Below are 19,334 nucleotides of genomic sequence, written 5' to 3'. Positions count from 1 at the left end.
CTTTTAAAAATAAAAATAAAAGCCATGTTGCCAGAGAGCAATCAGTTCATTCATTTATTTATTTACTTTTACCCAGACTCCTTGGCAGTCCTTTGAATAAAAGTCAGTAGACAGGAAAAAATGTTGCAGTTTTAAAATAGAATTTTAAATGAAACTGTGGACTAATCATCACTTTCCTTTCAGCTATCACTCTCCTTTCCAAAAAATGGAGGTAGAAAAGAGTCAACCTTTTAGCTTGAGGTCTACAGTGAACAGGGAATTAAGCAGCAGATAATGAGATGGCACTTGACTAAGGACTGGAGTTGGGAATCACAGGAGAAATTCCTTTGAGCACCCATCCTCTCCCTCAGCTAGATGACCCCAAAAGGGATTTAAGGAATTTGTAGTGACCATGGCTCCTTTAGAATTTAGGAATTTTCTTCCTCTGTCCCAAGTGAGGAGAGTGAGCAGCCACATGATCACAGACTTAGAACCAGAGAGACCTTGGAGGTCATCTTATGCAATCCTCTCTCATTTTTACAAATGAGGAAACTGAGTCCCTGAGAGTAGTGATATTTTCAAGGCCATATAGGTAGTAAGTGGCAGAACTGGGATTTAAACCCAAGTTCTTTGCCTCCTAATTCATTACTCTTTCACCAGTGGCAGGTCACACAACTGACTTCCTGGAAATTTACTTATATTCCTTGCAAGGTTGTCCCACCATGATGCTTTAAACACATACATATATATACACATATATCCATATTGAAGTACTAAGCTTTTTAAAATGATACAAGCTGTATATGCTTTCTACAAAGTACATAGATGTCTCATTGTCTTATATTTGGAGGAGATACTAGTATTGTCATTGAGAAGGAAATAGTAAACTACTCCAGTACCTTTGCCAAGAAAACCCCAAATGGGTCACAAAGAGTCAAAGACTCGGACACATCTGAAATGACTGAATAATAACAATGACAACAAGTGTACTCATCTTTTGGTAGTAAGGGTATGATACCTTCTGTTCAGAATGTTGTGAGTAGGCTTGCACCTAAGAGAAAGCTGGTAAAGGACTGTACTAGTAAATCATGTGCCACTGGGGAGCATGTGAGCCAAGAGTTATGGATCTTCTCTGACCCCACCACTTTCCATATTTGCAAAGAAACATCTCCCTTAATTTAATGGTTCCATGGTTCCTTATATTAATGGTGTCTGGGCATTCTGTTCTTTGTTTTATCCAACTCGAATTTTCATTGTATTGAACTTTTTGAAACCAAATAGATGACTAGAAATGTTCCATACCTTCCTTCTCCTCCGATTTCTTTGCTTCTTAAGCCTCTGCAGTAAATTTTTGTATTGATGTTAAATTCTTTAAATTGTTCTTTGTGCCACTTTCACTTCTTGTATCCACCTAGCCTTTTGGTTTGTGCTTTCAGTTCTTGGTTAAAGCAATCTACAATTTCCCATATGCTTTTGTTTTCCAGGTTCTTTTTCACATGTTTCTTATTTCTTGCCTTCAACTAGACAATCTGATATTCAAGGTTTCTGTTCTACATGCCAGCTAGATATTATTATAACTTTCCAGTGCCTTTCTAAAAGTCTTCAATAGCTTTCTGAAGTCATTTCTGCCATGGTAATGGTTGTGTCTGTCCTTAGGAGTATCCTTGCCAGCTTACCATTTCCTCCTATTGTTCATACTAGAAAAATGGATGCAATATATACCGTTGCGTATAGGTCCTGACATGTTTTCATATTTTCTTTCAAATATTGAAGGAAAATGTGTCTTCATAATGGTTATAGAAAATGCTATCTTCTTTTAAATATTCCGTTTTGTCGTCATTGGTCTGCTAGTTAGATTCATGATGTCAAATTCTATAAAAGGCTTTTAGAAATTCCTATCCAAGTTTGTCTGTCTTTTTCATATTCATTGGTATTGTTTTTGTCATCTGTTTTGTTACCTGGACTTTGCACTAAATGAAGATTTCCAATGACCTCAGGTTCTTCAACATTTCCTTCTTCAGATTTTAGTAGATCCTCAATTTCAACTCTAATTTTATCTAATTTGAGTATTGGGATGAAATTATTTCTTATAATTGCCTGGCATCGGTCCAAGGTATGTTGATGTATGACTCGAAGCTGAGAGCACTGTTGACAAAAAATAACATGAAGTCCTTCTCTAGAACTAGGAAGATCGATTGCCAGCTTTGTCATTAAGCAGTGTAGGCACATAAATATATTCATGACTTTAGTCTGCTTCATGTGTACCTGTGGCTTGCCTACTTTGGAGATCAGTGCCATCTGTACTGAAGCAACTCTAGTAAGTGGACTACTGATATTTCTGATATGTTCTGGTGTATCTTGTCTTACTGTGGTACCAGAATACAAAGGAGTACCATTTGTTTCACTATTCTCCATGTTCAGTTGATCATTATAACAGTTTTGAGTAGAACCATCTTGCAAAATTATGCCATCCCATCTATCTTTTTTGACTCTTAGGTGCTAACCCAATCAATGATATCACTACAGACTCCAAAATGTCATTAATGATCTTAAATATACAAAGTTCCCACTAAATCTGATTCTGGTTGGCACTCCTCTATTTTTCTGTTGTCTCTTTCCACCACTATGGATAATGGGTCATTCTTCTTATTGTTGTTGTTATTTGGTCTATACTGGCCAGCTCCCTATACTTGTGTGGGGACAAATGAAGGGCTTTGGCACCTCCAATGCTGCCCACAATCCTCACCTAGTTTTGGCATGAATGTTGTTTTTATTCTCCTGATATTCAATACACTGTGCCTAGTATTGGGTTTCTGGTTTTCCAAAGGAACAGACAAGGGACAAAGAAAATTAAAACAAACATATGGAGGACAGAATTATATAGCTATAGATCATGGAAATCTTATGCTATTTTTTTTTGGTCTGTATCCATGATTTCATTGATATGTGGGGAGCTCCCAGTATGGAAACTTCTACCACCAATGCATATTGACAACTTGTTTTCAATGTCTAGTTTTAAAGAATTGCCTGGACAATCTATTGAGAGGTTAAGCAAGCTTCTCCCCCTTGGTTATATAGACGGTATGGGTCAGATGCAAAACTTAAACCCAGGTCTTCCAGATTTCAAGACCCTCTGTTCACTATCCCATACAGCTACTTTCCTTCTCTAAGATACTGAAACTTAAATGATTAGGGACAGTTGCTGGGTTGATAAGACCTGCTTGTATCTACTAGTTTCCGGACTCCACACCATCACATGACCAGATGCCATGCTTGTCTCTTTCTGGCTGCGTCTTCAACCCCACCCAATTCTAGATTTCGTTATAGCCTTAAAAGTTTGGACTTATTTTGTCCCCTTCCGCCAACTTCTGGGGTCAGGTTTAAAAGCATCATTTACTCACCTACATTATCAGGGTTCCACTCATCAGTGATTAGGGAGGAGCCATTTCTTCACATCCACCTAGGAGTATTTTCACTTTTAGTACAGACCTTCAGCTATGAGCTAAAGGAGTGTAGCTCTTGGTGTGGAATCTCAGATAGCAGCTAGGGCAAGGCCAGCCCTGAGCAGCAATGCCATCCTGCCCATGCCTCTTGGTGGGTCCAACAACTGGCTTCTTTGGGACCAGTTCCCCAAATTAGGCTCACTAGGTCACAGATCTAGAGCTGGAAGCGACCTTAAGAATCATCTGCTGCAACCCCCTCCCACTTTACAGTTAAGGATACCAAGACCCCAGGAGGTTAATTGGCTGGTACGAGAGCACACAGGTGGTGAGTGTCAGAATGGAATTTGAACCCTGGTCCTCTGCCTCAAGAGTATGCTCTCTGTCCATTGTAGCTCTTCCTCATTCCTTCTTTTCCTTTAATTAGTTGCAAACACTCCAAGTAAATAAAATAAAAACTCCCCAGCAGCTAACAGGCTACTGCCGACTGCCAGGCGCTGAGCGTTTTCTTTTACTTAATAATTCAAATTTTAGAAACAAAGAAATCTTTCTTTTTCCTGGGTTAGCCCAAAAGCTCAGGGAAGGCGGGTGGGGCAGAAGCTTGGATACAGCTGCTTCGGAGTAACTTCAGATGCCGGGATACAGTAGGTGTACTATCTCCAGGGCATACAATCGGTATACAGTGCAGTCAGTGTTTCCTGAACACACCAGTCGCAGCCTCCAAAGCCCCAAAGACTCCAGAGCTGGAGCCTAGCTTGTATGTAAATGCAGCATTGTGCCCAAACCCTTTCAGCTACTCTACTTGGGCCTGGCAGAAGAAGATTTATGGGACTGGCTGGAATGATTAGTCCATCAAGTCTGGCATCCTGCAGGGGCCAGGATACAATGCTCCTGAGGAAAAGAGGAAAGGGGGAAGGGGCGGGAAGAAAGAAAGACTCACACTGTCCTAGCTGGGTTCCTTAGTCCACCTGGCACTCCCATGGTCCCTCATAGATCTCCATGATATTCTCTTCACCAGCTACAGTCGTGCAGGTAAGGGGCAGCTAAGACTTAAAGACCAACTTGATCTTCACAGCTCTAATCCAGCAGGATGAGATCCCACCAAGCCTACCACGTAAACCATGCATTAATTAATTATTATCCCCAGCCTCAGGTTTTTTTTTCCTCTATAAGAAGCTAAGTGACTTGTTCAGGGCCACATAACTAATACTTTCATCTGAATTGAGACATTCTTGTTCTTTGCATAGGACATCCCATCTCTTACCACCATGTCTTTGTATCAGCTGTATCCCAAACCTAGAATCCCCTCCCAAATGATCTTGGCCTCTTGGAATAGACAGCTCTCTTCAGGGATTAGCTTTGGCGTCACCTCCTACAGAAGACCTTTCCTAATAGCCCCAGTTTTGGGTGCTACCATCTCCACACCTCAAAATTACGTTGAATTTACTCTGTATTTATCATGTATTTACTTATCTACATATACGTGTATGTATGAATACATATGTGTGGGGCAAACAGGTGGCACAGAGGATAGAGTGCTGGGCCTGGAGTCTGGAAAACCTGAGTTCAAATCCAGCCTCAGGCGCTTAATAGCTACTGGTAAGTGATGTTTACTAGTGATCCTGGGCAAGTCATTTAACCCTCAGTTTCCTTATCTATAAAATGAGCTGGAGAAGAAAATGGCAAACTACTCCAATATATTTACTGAGAAAACCCCAAATGGGATCAGGAAGAGCCAGACATGACTGAAACAACTGAACATCAAAATACAAGTGTGTTTATATAAACATACATACACACACATAATCATATGTGTAAAGACTTTGTGTGATGTGTTATATATAATTCGTGCATGTGTGTATAACAGGGAAATGACATATATGTGAAAATATGTAACTGTAAGTATATATGTATATATATACGGTTTCCTTGGTAGAATGTAACCTCCTTGATTGAGGACAGGGATTCTTTTTTTTTTTTCCTTCTTTTTTTGCAATACTTTGTAAGCACTTAATAAATGCTTCAGTGAATTGAACTGAAATGAACCCAGGTCTCCTGACTTTCATTCCAGTGATCTTTCATTCTCCTTGTATTTATAGGACCAATCTTTACCTTCACATTCCATCTAGCTAGGCCCTCCAGGCCATCTTGCCACTTACCTAGTCCTGCTGCCTCTCTTTTCCCCACCTGGACCAGCATCCTCTCCACATTGGGACTCCAGGATGAATCTATGCTCCCAAGTTCTGGGGATATTAATCCACTCATTGTTGGAACTCCCAGACTGAGGACCAGCCATCTTGATTGGTGACTGAGTGAATGTAAATTTACCTAGCCTTCTATATATCATTGGCTCCAGACCTCAGACAGGACCCTTCTTCACCTTCATATCCCATGTAACCAACCATCAGGTCATCTTGTCATTTGTCTACTATCATATCTGTGTTCCATCCTCTTACCTCAACGTTTTGTACCTCTTGCTTGGAACACAATAATCAAACAAACACCATTATTGCTTCTGAAAAAAGTCAACTTCCCTAAGGATCAGTTCATTATCCCTGTATTTCCCCAGACCAAAATTCCCTCCCCTGACCACCACTACCCTATATGTGTTGTCTCCTCCTATTAAACTCCTAACTTTTTGTATATGTATTCTTAGAACTTGACTCAATGCCTAGCACATAGTAGGTACTTAAAAATGCATATTTATTCACTCTTTCCACTATACTATATTGCCTTCTCCTGGACTATACCAGATCCTGTCTGATTAGAAAATATAGTCCTTGTTGTACTTTAGTGGGAATCTGTCAGGAGATCCTTTCCACTACATGTCAACTCTTTGGTCCTAAGATAAGGTGATTCATTCTTTCTCAGGTCGCTAGGGAACCTCTAGGCTGAACATTATCTTCATCCATCTCATTCCATAGCCTTAGGAGAAAATAAGACACCAGTGAATTTAAACAGGACCAGTTTTCATCTCCCTCCCACAAGTCTACCAAGGAATCCAAGAAATGCCAGCTTAAACAAAGCCATTAGCAGTCTTCAGTCTGGTATGAGAGGAAGAACCAGTTTTTCCTACATTTCAGAGATTCAAGGGAAAGGCATAACTTGGTCAGTATTTACATAGCCTCCCCAGGCATTATTCCAATGTGGGAAAAGGGAGGAGCTGGAGAGGAGAGAATGGAGGGATATTTTCAAGATCTGAAGCTCAGGAGATTAAAGACTGGCCAATGGCCTGCATTCTGGAATCTCCCAAATGCCAACTCCTGGTCAAGTTTGTAAAGTCCGAGTGAAATGTTCCATTTATAAATGTGGACAGTTAAAACAGTAGCAGGTGGGAAATTACAGTGATTTTTTTTTCACTGAATACCCTTTCCTCCACTAGCATTCTTGATATTGACTTTGTCGGCCAATGTTACGTGTAGAGGGTTGCCATTCTTCTGTAGAGTGAAGGAATTGGAGGCAGCTTTTCTGCCGACACCAATAAACACATCTGACTGTGCTACCGCCTCTCTGAATCAGCAGCAGCCAGGGGGGAAATGTATCATGGCACTGGGGAAACATCCAAATGCAAAAGTATTTCCCCACCCCCACCCCAAATTTCCTCATTTAGCCACTCTAAGCATAGCCAATAAATCCATATGGACATGACCATTATTTAATTCCATATCTAGAATATGCTTTACCTAGCTTGGTTTGGGCACTGAATCTGTGTCTTCTATAATCAGCCGTATCTCCTGTGGTCACCAGTGGGGGTGGAATTGAAATTGAAATGGGGTGTCAAATCAAATGGTATTTCAAAAGCTTCTCTGTGCAAAGCACTGGGCTAGGTGTTGTTAGGATTTGGCATCCATGTGCTTAGTTCAAAAGGAAACAGCTTAAGTTTTGTAAAACAAAAGTGAGGTTTGAGGCCTTGGTAATCTTAAAAGAGGCTCCTTAAACTCACTTGATGTGTGTGCTTATTGAAAAAGAAGAGGGGGGGAAAGTCTGGAGAGTATTTCATAGAAACTGAAAAATATGTAGGATGAAGTGTGTGTGTGTGTGTGTGTGTGTGTGTGTGTGTGTGTGTGTGTGTGTGTGTGTCTGTATGTGTGTGGTTCAGGAGGGAATTTTGGTCTAGGGAAATATAGGGATAATGAACTGAACCTCTCTGGTTTGGGGGCCTAGGCTTTCTTGCAAAGGCTATCTCTAGACACACCTTCTCCTCCTGTCCATTACCCCTGCCCTACCCATTCTCCCAGAACCCAATCCCACCACTTGGAGTCCTCCATGCTAGAACGTTCCCTGCTAATCTTGCTAACTAGAAACTCCTTACCTGTTTTGTCTAAATGGGGAACAAATCAGACATAGTGAGGTTTCTCAGGTTAACCCTCAAGGCCTTCCCTCACATGAGTTTTATGCCAGATAAAGGCCTCTTGTTTTTAGCATCACAAACTAGTTTCTTATTTATGTTCTTTCTAAATCCCATGAAGCAGCTGCAATGGACTGGCATGATCATAGAATCTCAGAGCTGGAAGGAACCTCAGAAATCATCTTCTGTAATCAAGCCCATACTTGAGCAGAAATCCAATCTGCCATATCACCAAAGAGTGGTGATCTAGCCTCGAGTTAAAGCACTCCAGTGATGGAGAAATCAGTACTTCCTGAGGCAATGCATTCTACTATTGGATAGTGCCAATTGTTAGGAAGTTATGAAGCCAAAATCTGACTCATCACCTTCTACTCTTTGGTCCTAAGGTGACTGTCATATAGCTGCTCAGTATGAATTTAGTGTATGCAGACAGAGAGAGAAGAGAGAGAGAGAAAGATAGAAAGAGAGAGAGAGAAAGAAAGAAAGAAAGAGAGAGAGAAAGAAAGAAAGAAAGAAAGAAAGAAAGAAAGAAAGAAAGAAAGAAAGAAAGAAAGAAAGAAAGAAAGAAAGAAAGAAGAATGAATGGACAAATGATAGATAGATAGATAGATAGATAGATAGATAGATAGATAGATAGATAGATTGTATAGATATAGCAGCTAGGTGGCACAGTGGATAGAGAGTTAGGCCTGGAGTCAGGAAGACCTGAGTTCAAACCCAGTCCTAGACATTTACTAGCCGTGTGACCCTGAGCAAATCACTTAACCCCATTTGCCTCATCTGTAAAATGAGCTGAAGAAGGAAATGACAAACCACTCCAGTATTTTTGCCAAGAAAATCCCAAAATGGGGTCACAAAGAGATGGACATGACTGAAAAGTCTGAACAACAACAAAATAATAACAACACCAACCCCTATATCTATATCTATATCTATATATACATACATATATAAGTTGTTACACACACACACTTAGAATGTAAGCTCCTTGAGGACACAGACCATTTTTACCCCTCTTTGTCCATAGCAAATGCCTGGCGCAAAGTAAGCACTTAATAAATATTTGTTGATTAATTGAAACAAAATTCGATGTCTATATGACAATTCTTCAAATACTGAAGATAATGATCATGTTCCCTCATCCTAATTACCCTGTCCAATAAAAGGAAATTAAGTTAGTCTGGCATGACCTGTTTCTGACAAATTTATGCTGGCCCATAGTACAGGAATCATTACTTCCCATTCTGAGCATTCACAAACCTGTCTTTAATAATGTGTTTCAGGGGGCAGCTAGGTGGCGCAGTGGATAGAGCACCAGCCCTGAAGTCAGGAGGACCTGAGTTCAAATCTGGCCTCAGACCAAACACTTGACACTTACTAGCTGTGTTACCCTGGGCAAGTCACTTAACCCTAATTGCCTAAAAAAACCAAAACAAACAAACAAAAAAATAATGTGTTCCAGAATAATGTCAAAAATCAAAGTCAGGCTCAGCAGCTGATAGTTAGAAGTCACCTTCTTTGCCATTTAAAAAAAATGGGACAAGATTTAGCTTTTCTTCTTCCTATGGCACCTCTTCTGCTCTCCCTGATTATTCAGGGATCATCAATAATCTCTAAGTTCTTTCAGTACCCTGGGCAGCAATTTGTCTGGGGTCAATGACTTAAATTTATAGAATGTAGCTTACCATCTTCTTATTTATCTTGGGTTTCAGTTTTCCATTGACCATTTTTGCTTTTTATATCCAATCTAAAGATCACACTCTTTACTAGTGAAAACAGAAGACAATTTCTAGACTCCTGTAATTTCTACCTTCTCTGCATTTTCATTGTGTCATTTCCCCCACCCCCAATAGTCATCTTATCTCTTTCTTTATCCTCTGTATTTATAGGAACATAAGATCATAAAATCTAGGGTTGGAAGAGAACTTCAAGATCTGTTAACCATTCTAAATCTCACCTCCTTGATATTCCTGACATTAACTTGCAGGACTGTATCTCACCTTGGCATTCATATTTTGTTACCTGACCTTGCTTGCATTGCCTGTAGGTGTCTTTTAAAATTCTGATTTCGTCAGTCACTCTCTACATAGTTATATGAATCTCTTTAGATAGTATCCTCTTTTCTTCTTCATTGGAGTCATCTACATTTGCTGTGAAAACTTTATTCTTGAGGAGCATCCCATTCCAAATGAGTCAGCTCTCCATCCTCCCAATAGAATCATAGGAGATGGAATCCTACATACCTTTTCTCTGGACTCTTCAAAATCTATTATCCTAAAGTCTAGACATCACTCTATGTTTATGCCCAAGAGTCTCCTCCTCATCTATCATGAATACCAAGATGGTGGAGCCATTTTTTCCCAGTGTTATAATTATTTCTATCTTGGCAACCAATTCTGTCAGTAGACAGTTACCTACTCTAATGACTCTTCAACCTTTGGAAGCAAGGAAAAATAAATCATATATTCCAAAGGATACCTGATGACAAAATTAGGAAAACCTTTACTTCTAGGCAGACCATTAGGTCTTGTTCACAGTGTACCTGAAACATGTGTGTGTATGTGTGTGTGTGTGTGTGTGTGTGTGTGTAGGCACATGTGTGTATTCTTGCCACCTCACATTTGGTGGTGCTTCATTCCAAACATACAGTTTTTCAAACAACATGGACCTTTCCCATAATTGGCTATCATCTTATGGTCAGTCAACAAGCATTTATTAAGCACTAACTATATACAAGGCGTGTGCACCTCCAAGCCAAATTACCAAGACAACACATCTTTCAAGAGAATAAAGACTAGATTTGCACTTATATCATATTTGCTTACCATTCAAAGCCCAAAATGAGCCCCACAATTGCCAATTTGTAAGAGCTTCCTGCAAGGATGATATGATATTAAGTGGAAGCTGCCTCCTTTAAGGAAACTTATACTTTGGAATTTTATTGTACGTGGGATTTCATGAGAGTGAAAGCCCTCTCTACTCTTGCAGATTGCAACCTCTTCCTGACTTCCCATTCTATCCTTTATTTCCTAGGTCTTCACTAGGCATTAGTACAGAGGACCAATTTGTTTTTTTCTTAATGAGGGGTGTAGAGAAGTAGCCATTTATTGTTTATGTTGGAAAATCTTCCTGGATTTATTTATTTGTTTGCTTGTTTGTTTGTTTATTTATTCATTCGTTTGTTTATTTTTCAGGACAACTGATTCCTGGCTGTTTATGAGTGTGGGTGGGAACCATAACATTATTAGTAAGACATGGCTGAGAACTCAAATCTTAGGATCATAAGATTTAGAACCAGAAGGGAATTCAGAGGCTATGTAGCCCAACCCTATCTTATTGTAAATGAGGACACTGAGGCCCAGAGAGTAAGTGGCAGAGTTGGAACTCCAGTTCCATGATGAACATCCTTTCTATGGTGCCATGTTGCCTCTCTGTCATAGATCTACCTTCCGTATTTTATGCTCAATATTGAGGGTGGTGAAAGGAAACACTAGATACTACAAATAGAAACCACTCAATTATTGCTTCTTCCCCCCACCTTTTCTTTTTGCCATGACCCCCCAGTAAATGATTACAGAGCACTGCAATCCACAAGAATCCTTCAGATACCCATTAAACTGAAAGGCATTTCATTAGCTCCTCTAACCAGTCATTTGCCATAATTTCTTCACTCCAGAGCCAAATCCCAACCCAATGAAAACATTTTCCCAACTAATGTGGTATGGTGAAAAACGGACTGGCCTAGAATTCAGGAGAACTGGGATCAAATCCTGGCTCTGCCGCTCGTTAGATGTGTGACTTTGGACGAGTCCTTCAACCTCTCTGAGACTTAGTTTCCTCCTCTATAAAATGAGAAGACTGGTCTAGGTCAGGGCCACTAATCTGTACATAAGGATTTCTACAGGCTGCATAGTGACTTCACTCAAAATGTAATATCTCTATTTTATCAAATTATTATTTATTTTGTTAAAGATTTTCCATTTACATTTTAATCTGGTTTGATCTGAACTCAGAAGTGTAGTGGACTGCCCGAAAGCAGCATATTTGATACCTCTTGTCTAGATTCCTAAGCTTTTCCAGATCAAAAAATAAGTAGAGCTTATACTGAAGTATGCCCATGGTACAGTCGATAGACTTATAGATTTATAGGAAAGACCTGGATTTGAATTCTGACTCTTGTCAGTACTACCTCTTTGACCTTGGGCAAGTGTTGTCCTGATTTCACCAGAGTGTGTGAACTATAGGTGATTGAGGTGGACTTTAGTTCTGGTGAAAATTTTAGAATGGTTCATTTAAGAGCTGATTACTTCCCATTTTGAAAAGAAAGTGGTGATTATAACATATGATTTCATTAAAGAACAGGCCATAGCAGACTTATCTCACTGACTTTTTTGATCACTTAACAAACTGGTAGATCAGGAGAATGTTGTGGGTACCCTTTACTGAGATTTTAGCAGACCATTCAACAAAGCTGCTCATATTATTCTTGTGTATAAGATGGAGAGATATGGATAACTGGATTGACTCAGAACTGATTGCATAGCCATACCCAAAGAGTAATCAATACTGGTCCATTGCCAACATGGTAGGTTAATTTCCATCCACGGGGGAGTGGCCCTTTGATCTGAGATTGGTTCTGTTGTGTTTAACATTTTGATCAATTACTTGAATAAAAAGATTTGATCAATTACTTGAATAAAGATCTCATGCTCATCAGATTTGAAGATAACAAAGCGGGGAGGGATAGCTAACACATTGGATGACCCTGTAGTCAAAATCCAAAATGATCGTGACAGACTAGAGCACTGGGCCAAATCTAATAAGATAAAATTAATTTCATCATAGGGTTAAATGTAAATGGTTAAACAAGTTTGAAAAATTCAAATTCATGGATACAGGGTGGGGGTGACCTCAGACCTCAGTTTGTCCAAAAAAAGATCTGGGGGTCTTAGCAAAGCACAGGCTCAAAATAAGTTAGCAGTGTATTATGGCAGCCAAAGAAGCTAATGTGATCTTGCATTGCACTAAGAGAGACATAGCTTCCAGGGAGTAAAAAGATGAAAATCCTTTTGTACCTACAAATACATAGAGCATTGATGGGAAGAGAGGGCTTATGCATAAAGTGTACTAGGAATTATCCATCCATCCATCCATCCATCCATCCATATATACATATATATATGGAATTCATATGACCAATGCAACTCTGACCTCTGGTACTTCAGGGCTCCCAGGTCAGTCCACTTACTGGTGCTCCTCCCTACTGGGCATAGTGTCAGTTCTGGCAAGGCCACACCACTGCTTGGATAGGTTTTTCATTGTTATTGTTGAGTTGTTTTCATTGTGTCTGACTCTTCATAAACCCTTTTGGGGTTTTCTTGGCAAAGATTCTGAAGCAGTTTCCCCTTTTCTTCTCCAGGCCATTTTACAGATAAGGAAACTGAAGCAAACAGAGTTAAGTGACTTGCCCAGGGTCACACAGCTAGTAAGTGTCTGAGGCTGGATTTGAAATCATAAAGATGAGTCTTCCTGATTCTAAGCCCAGTGTTCTACCTACTATATCACTTAGCTGCCGTTGGGCATCTCATAGGGCACATCATTTATTCTGGATAGGTTACCTTGCTGGACTGCTTTACGGGGCAGTTATCATCTCCACCACCAACAGCTTCAGATTCAGCTGATTAACAATGTGCTTTCAGAAAGAGCTGGGGCTTCAACCCTAACAAGGCAGGAGTCTCCCAAGTTCTGTGTCCTCCAGGCCAATCGCCAATCCAATTCATTCGGCAAGTCTTCCTTCCTGAAAGCTAGGCTCTAACCAGGTGATGACTATTTGTGCAATAGTCAAACACTTATAGAGCTCAGGGTTCTCTAAGTAGTGAAACTCTAAATTTCACCTGCTGGTCAATGCAAATGAGTGGTTGGAAAAAGGTGCCGAAGCTTTTTATGCCTTGGAGGTAAGTTCATTGTCTCTGTTAGGTACTCAGCAGCTCTTCTAGGCAGTACAGTGGATAGAGCAATCAAAGGACAAACAATAATCTGTGAGGAGTAGTAGCTGCCCCCCTGGGGACCCAACCAGTTCCAGCTGGGCAATACTGTTACTTTCTCCTTTTTCTCCCTCCTCCTCATCTTCCTTTTCTTCCTCTGTCCATGTGGGGAGTCATACCCTTATATGTGGGTGCTCGGTCCAAAAGAATATAAATTTTGATCACTTATACATAGCAAGGTATCGTGAGGTTTGGGGGCTAGATTTTTTTCTTCCCTACTTATTTATTCCATCATTGATTTAAAAAAAAAAGCTGGGACAATTAACTCTTTTGTCTCATGTAGTTTTCATTTATGATTTCTTAAAATATAGCTCTGAAAAACTAGGCTTTGATAAAGCCAATTGGAATTCAAATGGAGCTACTTGACTATGCCTTTAAACCCAAATCACTCTGCCTCTCATTGATTGGCCAATCATAGGTCCCAAGCCAAGCCTAATTTGCCCATTGTTCAGGTTTTGATGGCTTAGAGTGAATGTAAATAGCAATTGTTGCTGTTCTGGCCAGAAACTCTGAGGCTCTTCCCTTTCCAGATTGATTTTTTTTTTTTGTGAAGGCAAACTAGGCTGTCTTTTGCCTCAATTCTTACCTAGCCTTTAATTGCTGAATGGATGTCACCTCAGACAAACTGAAGCCTGGGAAAGATCTAGGGCAAAAAGGCCAAGGTCTCCCACTGCATCAGGGCTATCACCAATTGTCCTGACCTATGTCTTGGCACTGAATCCTGAAGACTCTGGAGGAGAGGGTGAGAGTGACTTTGTGTAACTCTGCCTCACTCAAATCCAATTCACTTGCAAGTCAAGACATCACAGTCCTGATGGCATTGATCGTCTTTGAGAACAGAGGAGAAACTACAGCAAATCCCAACTTAAATAATAGCTGGGTAACCCTGGGCAAGTCAATTAAACTGCTGTCTGCCTCAGTTTCCTCAACTGTAAAATGGGGATACTTCCCAGGGTTGTTATTAGGTGGCAACAGTAGATAGAGCACTGTGCTTAAAATCAGGAAAATTCATCTTCATGAGTCCAAATCTGGCCTCAGACACTTACTAGCTGTGTGACCCTGGACAAATCTCTTAACTCTGTTTACCTCATCTGTAAAATGACCTAGAGAAGGAAATGGTAAACCACTCCAGCATCTCTGCCAAGAAAACCCTAAAATGAGGTCATGAAGAGTCAGACATGACTGAACTGACTCGACAAGGATGACAACAACAGATATCTGTAAAGCTCATGGCACGATGCCTGGAACGTAGTAGATGCTTAATAAATACTTGTTGGTTAACTGATTGACTAAAAGTCTTCAAGAAGAGGCTTGATAATTTATGTCTATTGTTCCAACTCTCCTATATGTAATGTGTTCCCCCTACTTTAGAATATAAGCTCCTTGAGGGTAGAGACTATTATTTTCTTGTATCTGTATCTCAGCACAGTTCTTTTTCACATACTAAGTAAGCACTTAATAAATGTTCCATATCTATCTATCTGTCAATTTATCTATCCATAATCTATCTAGCCATCTATCTATCTGTCTAGATATCCCATATATCATCTATCTCTCTAGCTGGGGTTCTTTTAAGGGATGTGGCACACTACACGGTTGACAAGGCCCCTTACCTAAATGTTGTTGTCTTCCTTCACATCTCTGGACCTTAGTTTTCTCATCTACAAAATGGAGTTGTGGTATTGGATGACTTGGGAGGTCTCTTTCAACTCTGAATCTATGATCCTTTGAAATTTCCAACTGTTCCAGTGTCCTTTGGTGCCCTGATCCTTTTCCCATAATATTATGTTAATTATTAATGTTACAAAAGCACAGAATATATATTTTTAAAAGTTGAACAGGAAGGAGAGAATTTATTTCAGTGATGCTTCTGGGTTTCACCCATACATCATAAACACAACTTTAATCACTTTCAATTCAATCCAACAAATATTTATTGAGTGCATGCTAATGTACAAGGTATAGGCTAGATCCTGAGGTGACGTATAATGCTGGTGGTCCTTTTTAGATGCTGCTGAAGAATGCCCCCACTCCCAAAATGCTTCCAAATTCTTAAATCTGCGCAGAAGAAATGTATCCTAATCCAACGAACACGAACAAAATTCCTGATATAACCTGGTCTTCTTTCATAGAGACCACATGTGCACATTGAGACTTTTTCTCAGCCCTTAGAATAAGTTGGGATCAACCTCAGAAGTCCCCTTGGCCAAACCATACCTGAGCAGGAATTCCACCTACAGTTTCCTCAACAAGTAGTCAACCAGTATTGAGTATCTTTAGGACAGGCCACTATCCACCTTATCAATGCTTATTCTTGCTTTTGGACAAATCTCTGACTCATAGATTTAGAAATGGAAGGTACTTTGGAGGCAGTGGTATGCTGGTAAATGTTTAACAACAAGCTCTCTGGGAGAAGAAAAATACCATAATACACTTTTAAGTTTAATTTGCATTGTTAACATTTTCTCCATCATTTTCTTAAGTCTAGACAGACAATAAAAGAATAAATCAAACCCTGGTGTGGACCACATGACAAGTTAGAAGGTGTAAGTGCTCACACTGAAATTTTAACAACAGTGACCAGCCTGTTGGATCCAGCACACTTCAGCTTGGAGACCATCTAGATCAACCCCTATCTAGTTATTAAGAAGTTTATTCTATTGAAGAATTGAAATCTGCTCACTTTGAGCTTTTTAACTAGTACTTGGCATTTGAAGTCCAATATGCTAAGTTCTATTTTTTGAAAGCTGCCTGCTAACCTTTGGTATCATGGAATTTAAGAGCTTGAGAAGATGTTGAAGATCATCTCATCTTATCTTTTCATTCTGCAGGCAAGCAAACTAAGGACCCAAGTGGTATAATGACTTCTATGACCCAAGGTCATATAGGGAGTTAGTAGCAGAGAAACTTCTAGGTCAGTGCTCTTTCCAATAGAACACAGCAGTACTAACAGCATTTACTGCTCCTACCCACTGAGTAAGTAGCTCACCCTCAAATGAAGTATTTGATAGAACTAAAATGCCTCTGGCTCCTGAGATCCTTCTGTATTTGAACTGCTTCCTCTCCCACTTATTAGCCTTTACTTCTATGAACCTTTTTTCCTTTAGTTGCTCTTTCTTGTCTTTGTCATCATCACTAATTTAGCTTGAATTGTTGATTGATGAGTAAATATTTAGTTTTCCCCCACTTTCCTCTAGGCTCTCATTCTAAGTTCCCTTTCCCTCTAATTCTCTTCGGACAGTTTGTGCCCTTGACAAAAAGCATCATAGGAAAGTTGTGTTTTCCTCCTTTTTCTTACTCCTTTTCGTGATCCAAGACTCCTTCAACATAACTGACCATGCAAGATCATGCATCCCAAAATAAGGTCATCCAATTTCCAACTGAAGATGTCCAGTGACAGGGAAACTCACTCCCTTCCTAGGTAATCCATTATACTTTCCAATAGTACTTTTCAATATTTTTCCATAAAATTTTCACGTCTTACCTCACACTAAATCTGCAGCTGCTCCTAATTTTGCCCTTTGGGCCCCAAAAGAAAATCCAACCCTTCTTCTACATGACAGATCTTCAGATACTTGAAGATAGCAATCACGAGTTGCAAAACTTCCCTCTTTAAGCTAAACATCCATTATTTCTCCAACCTCAGATGGTGTGGTTTCCAATGCCCTCGCCATCCTGGCCAATCTTCCTGTACTCCTGTTTTCATTGTTCTTCCTAAAATGTGGAGGCCAGGTAGTTTGATGGCACTATAATCTCATTCATGTGGACACTCAGTTCAACAATGCAGATCACAACCTGCTCAATCAATCAGTAAACATTTATTAAGCATCTACTATGCATCAGGCACTATGCTAAGCACTGGAAATAAACAGAAAGGCAAAAAACAGTCCCTGCTCTCGAAGAGCTCACAAAACTCCTGCCTCTTTATCTTATTTGCAACTCTGGTCCATATCCTCCTAGAAATCTTTCATAGTCAGTCAGCAAACACTATTAAGTGTCTACTAGGGGCCAGGCATGGTACTGAGTACTAGGGATACAAAGAAAGTCAAAGGACTGTCCCTATTCTCAAGGATCTCTTAGTCTAATGCGGAGAAACAACCAAACCATGTACAAAGGATATATTCAGGATAAATTGGCAGTAATCTGGGCAGGGGGGCACTAAAATTAAGTAGGACTGGGTAAAGCTTCTTGCAGAAGGTGGGACTTCGGCTGAGACTTGAAAGAAGTCAGGAAAGGCAGAAAGCAAGAATGAGGAGGCGAGTGTTCCAAGCAATGGGGGAGGGGGCAGCCAGTGAAAATGTCTTGCTCAAGCAACAGTAAGGGGTCCAGTGTCACTGAATCACAGGATACCTGGAGAGAGTGAGGTGTAAGAAAACTGTAAAAAGGTAGAAAGGGGATAGGTTATGAAGAGTTTTAAAAGCCAAACAGATTTTATATTTGATCCTTGAGATGGTAAGGAGCCACTGGAGTTTACTGAATGGAGGATAATATGGTCAAACCTGTGCTTTGGAGAGATCAGTTTACAGGGGAGAGAAGGATGGGTTGGAATGGGGAGAAACTTGAGGCAGGGAGCCCAAGCAGCAGTTTATTGCAATAGTCCAGGTGGGAGGTGATGAAGACCTGCACCATGTTGGTGGCAATGTCAGAGGAGAGAAGGGGCCGTATACAAGAGACATTACGAAGGTAGAATTGACAGGACTTGGTAATGATTTCATATGGGTGCTGAGAGAGAGAGAGGGAGGAGATGAGGATAACACCTAAATTGTGCACCTGAGTTACGGACTGGGAGGATGGTGGTGCCCTTGACAGTAATAGGGAAGTTAAGAAGAGGGGTGGGTTTGGGGGAAAAGATAATGAGTTCAATTTTGGACATAATGAGTTTAAGTTCTCCATGGGATATCCAGTTTGAAATGTTTAAAAAGCAGTCGGAGATGTGAGGTCAGAGGTCAAGAGGAGAGAGAGGTTAGGGCTAGACTAGAAGATATGAGTCATCTGCATAAAGATGATAATTAAAACCATGGGAGCTGATAAAATCACCAAGTGAAAGAATATAAAGGGAGAAGAGAAGAGGTCAGACGACAGACCATTGAGGGGATCCCTCCTCTTAGAGGGCATGAGGTGGATGAAGATTTAGCAAAGGAGACTGAGAAGGAGTGATCAGAGAACCAGCAGAGAGTAGTGTCATGAAAGCCTCAAAGAGAGTATCGAGGAAAAGGGGGTGACTGACAATTCAAAGCTACAAAGAGCTCAGGGATGAGCATTTAGCAAAACAAAACAAAACAAACAACAACAACAACGACAACACAACCAGATGTGGCCTGACAAGGGCTTTGTACAATCGGATTATCTACTTCCTTCTCCTAGACACAACACTTCCATTACTGCAGTCTAAAATTCCATTTTTTTTTTGGCTACATGGCTATCATGACTTAAATTGAGTAAGCAGTCTATTAAATTCCCACTTTGTAATTTTACAGTTGATTCTTTAAAACTAATTGCAGGACTTTACATCTATCTCTGATA

Source organism: Phascolarctos cinereus, unplaced genomic scaffold (genome assembly GCF_003287225.1).
Source record: "Phascolarctos cinereus isolate Bilbo 61053 unplaced genomic scaffold, phaCin_HiC Scaffold_1;HRSCAF=81, whole genome shotgun sequence".
NCBI classification, from domain to species: Eukaryota; Metazoa; Chordata; class Mammalia; order Diprotodontia; family Phascolarctidae; genus Phascolarctos; species Phascolarctos cinereus.
Note: the sequence above shows the minus strand (reverse complement) of the source record.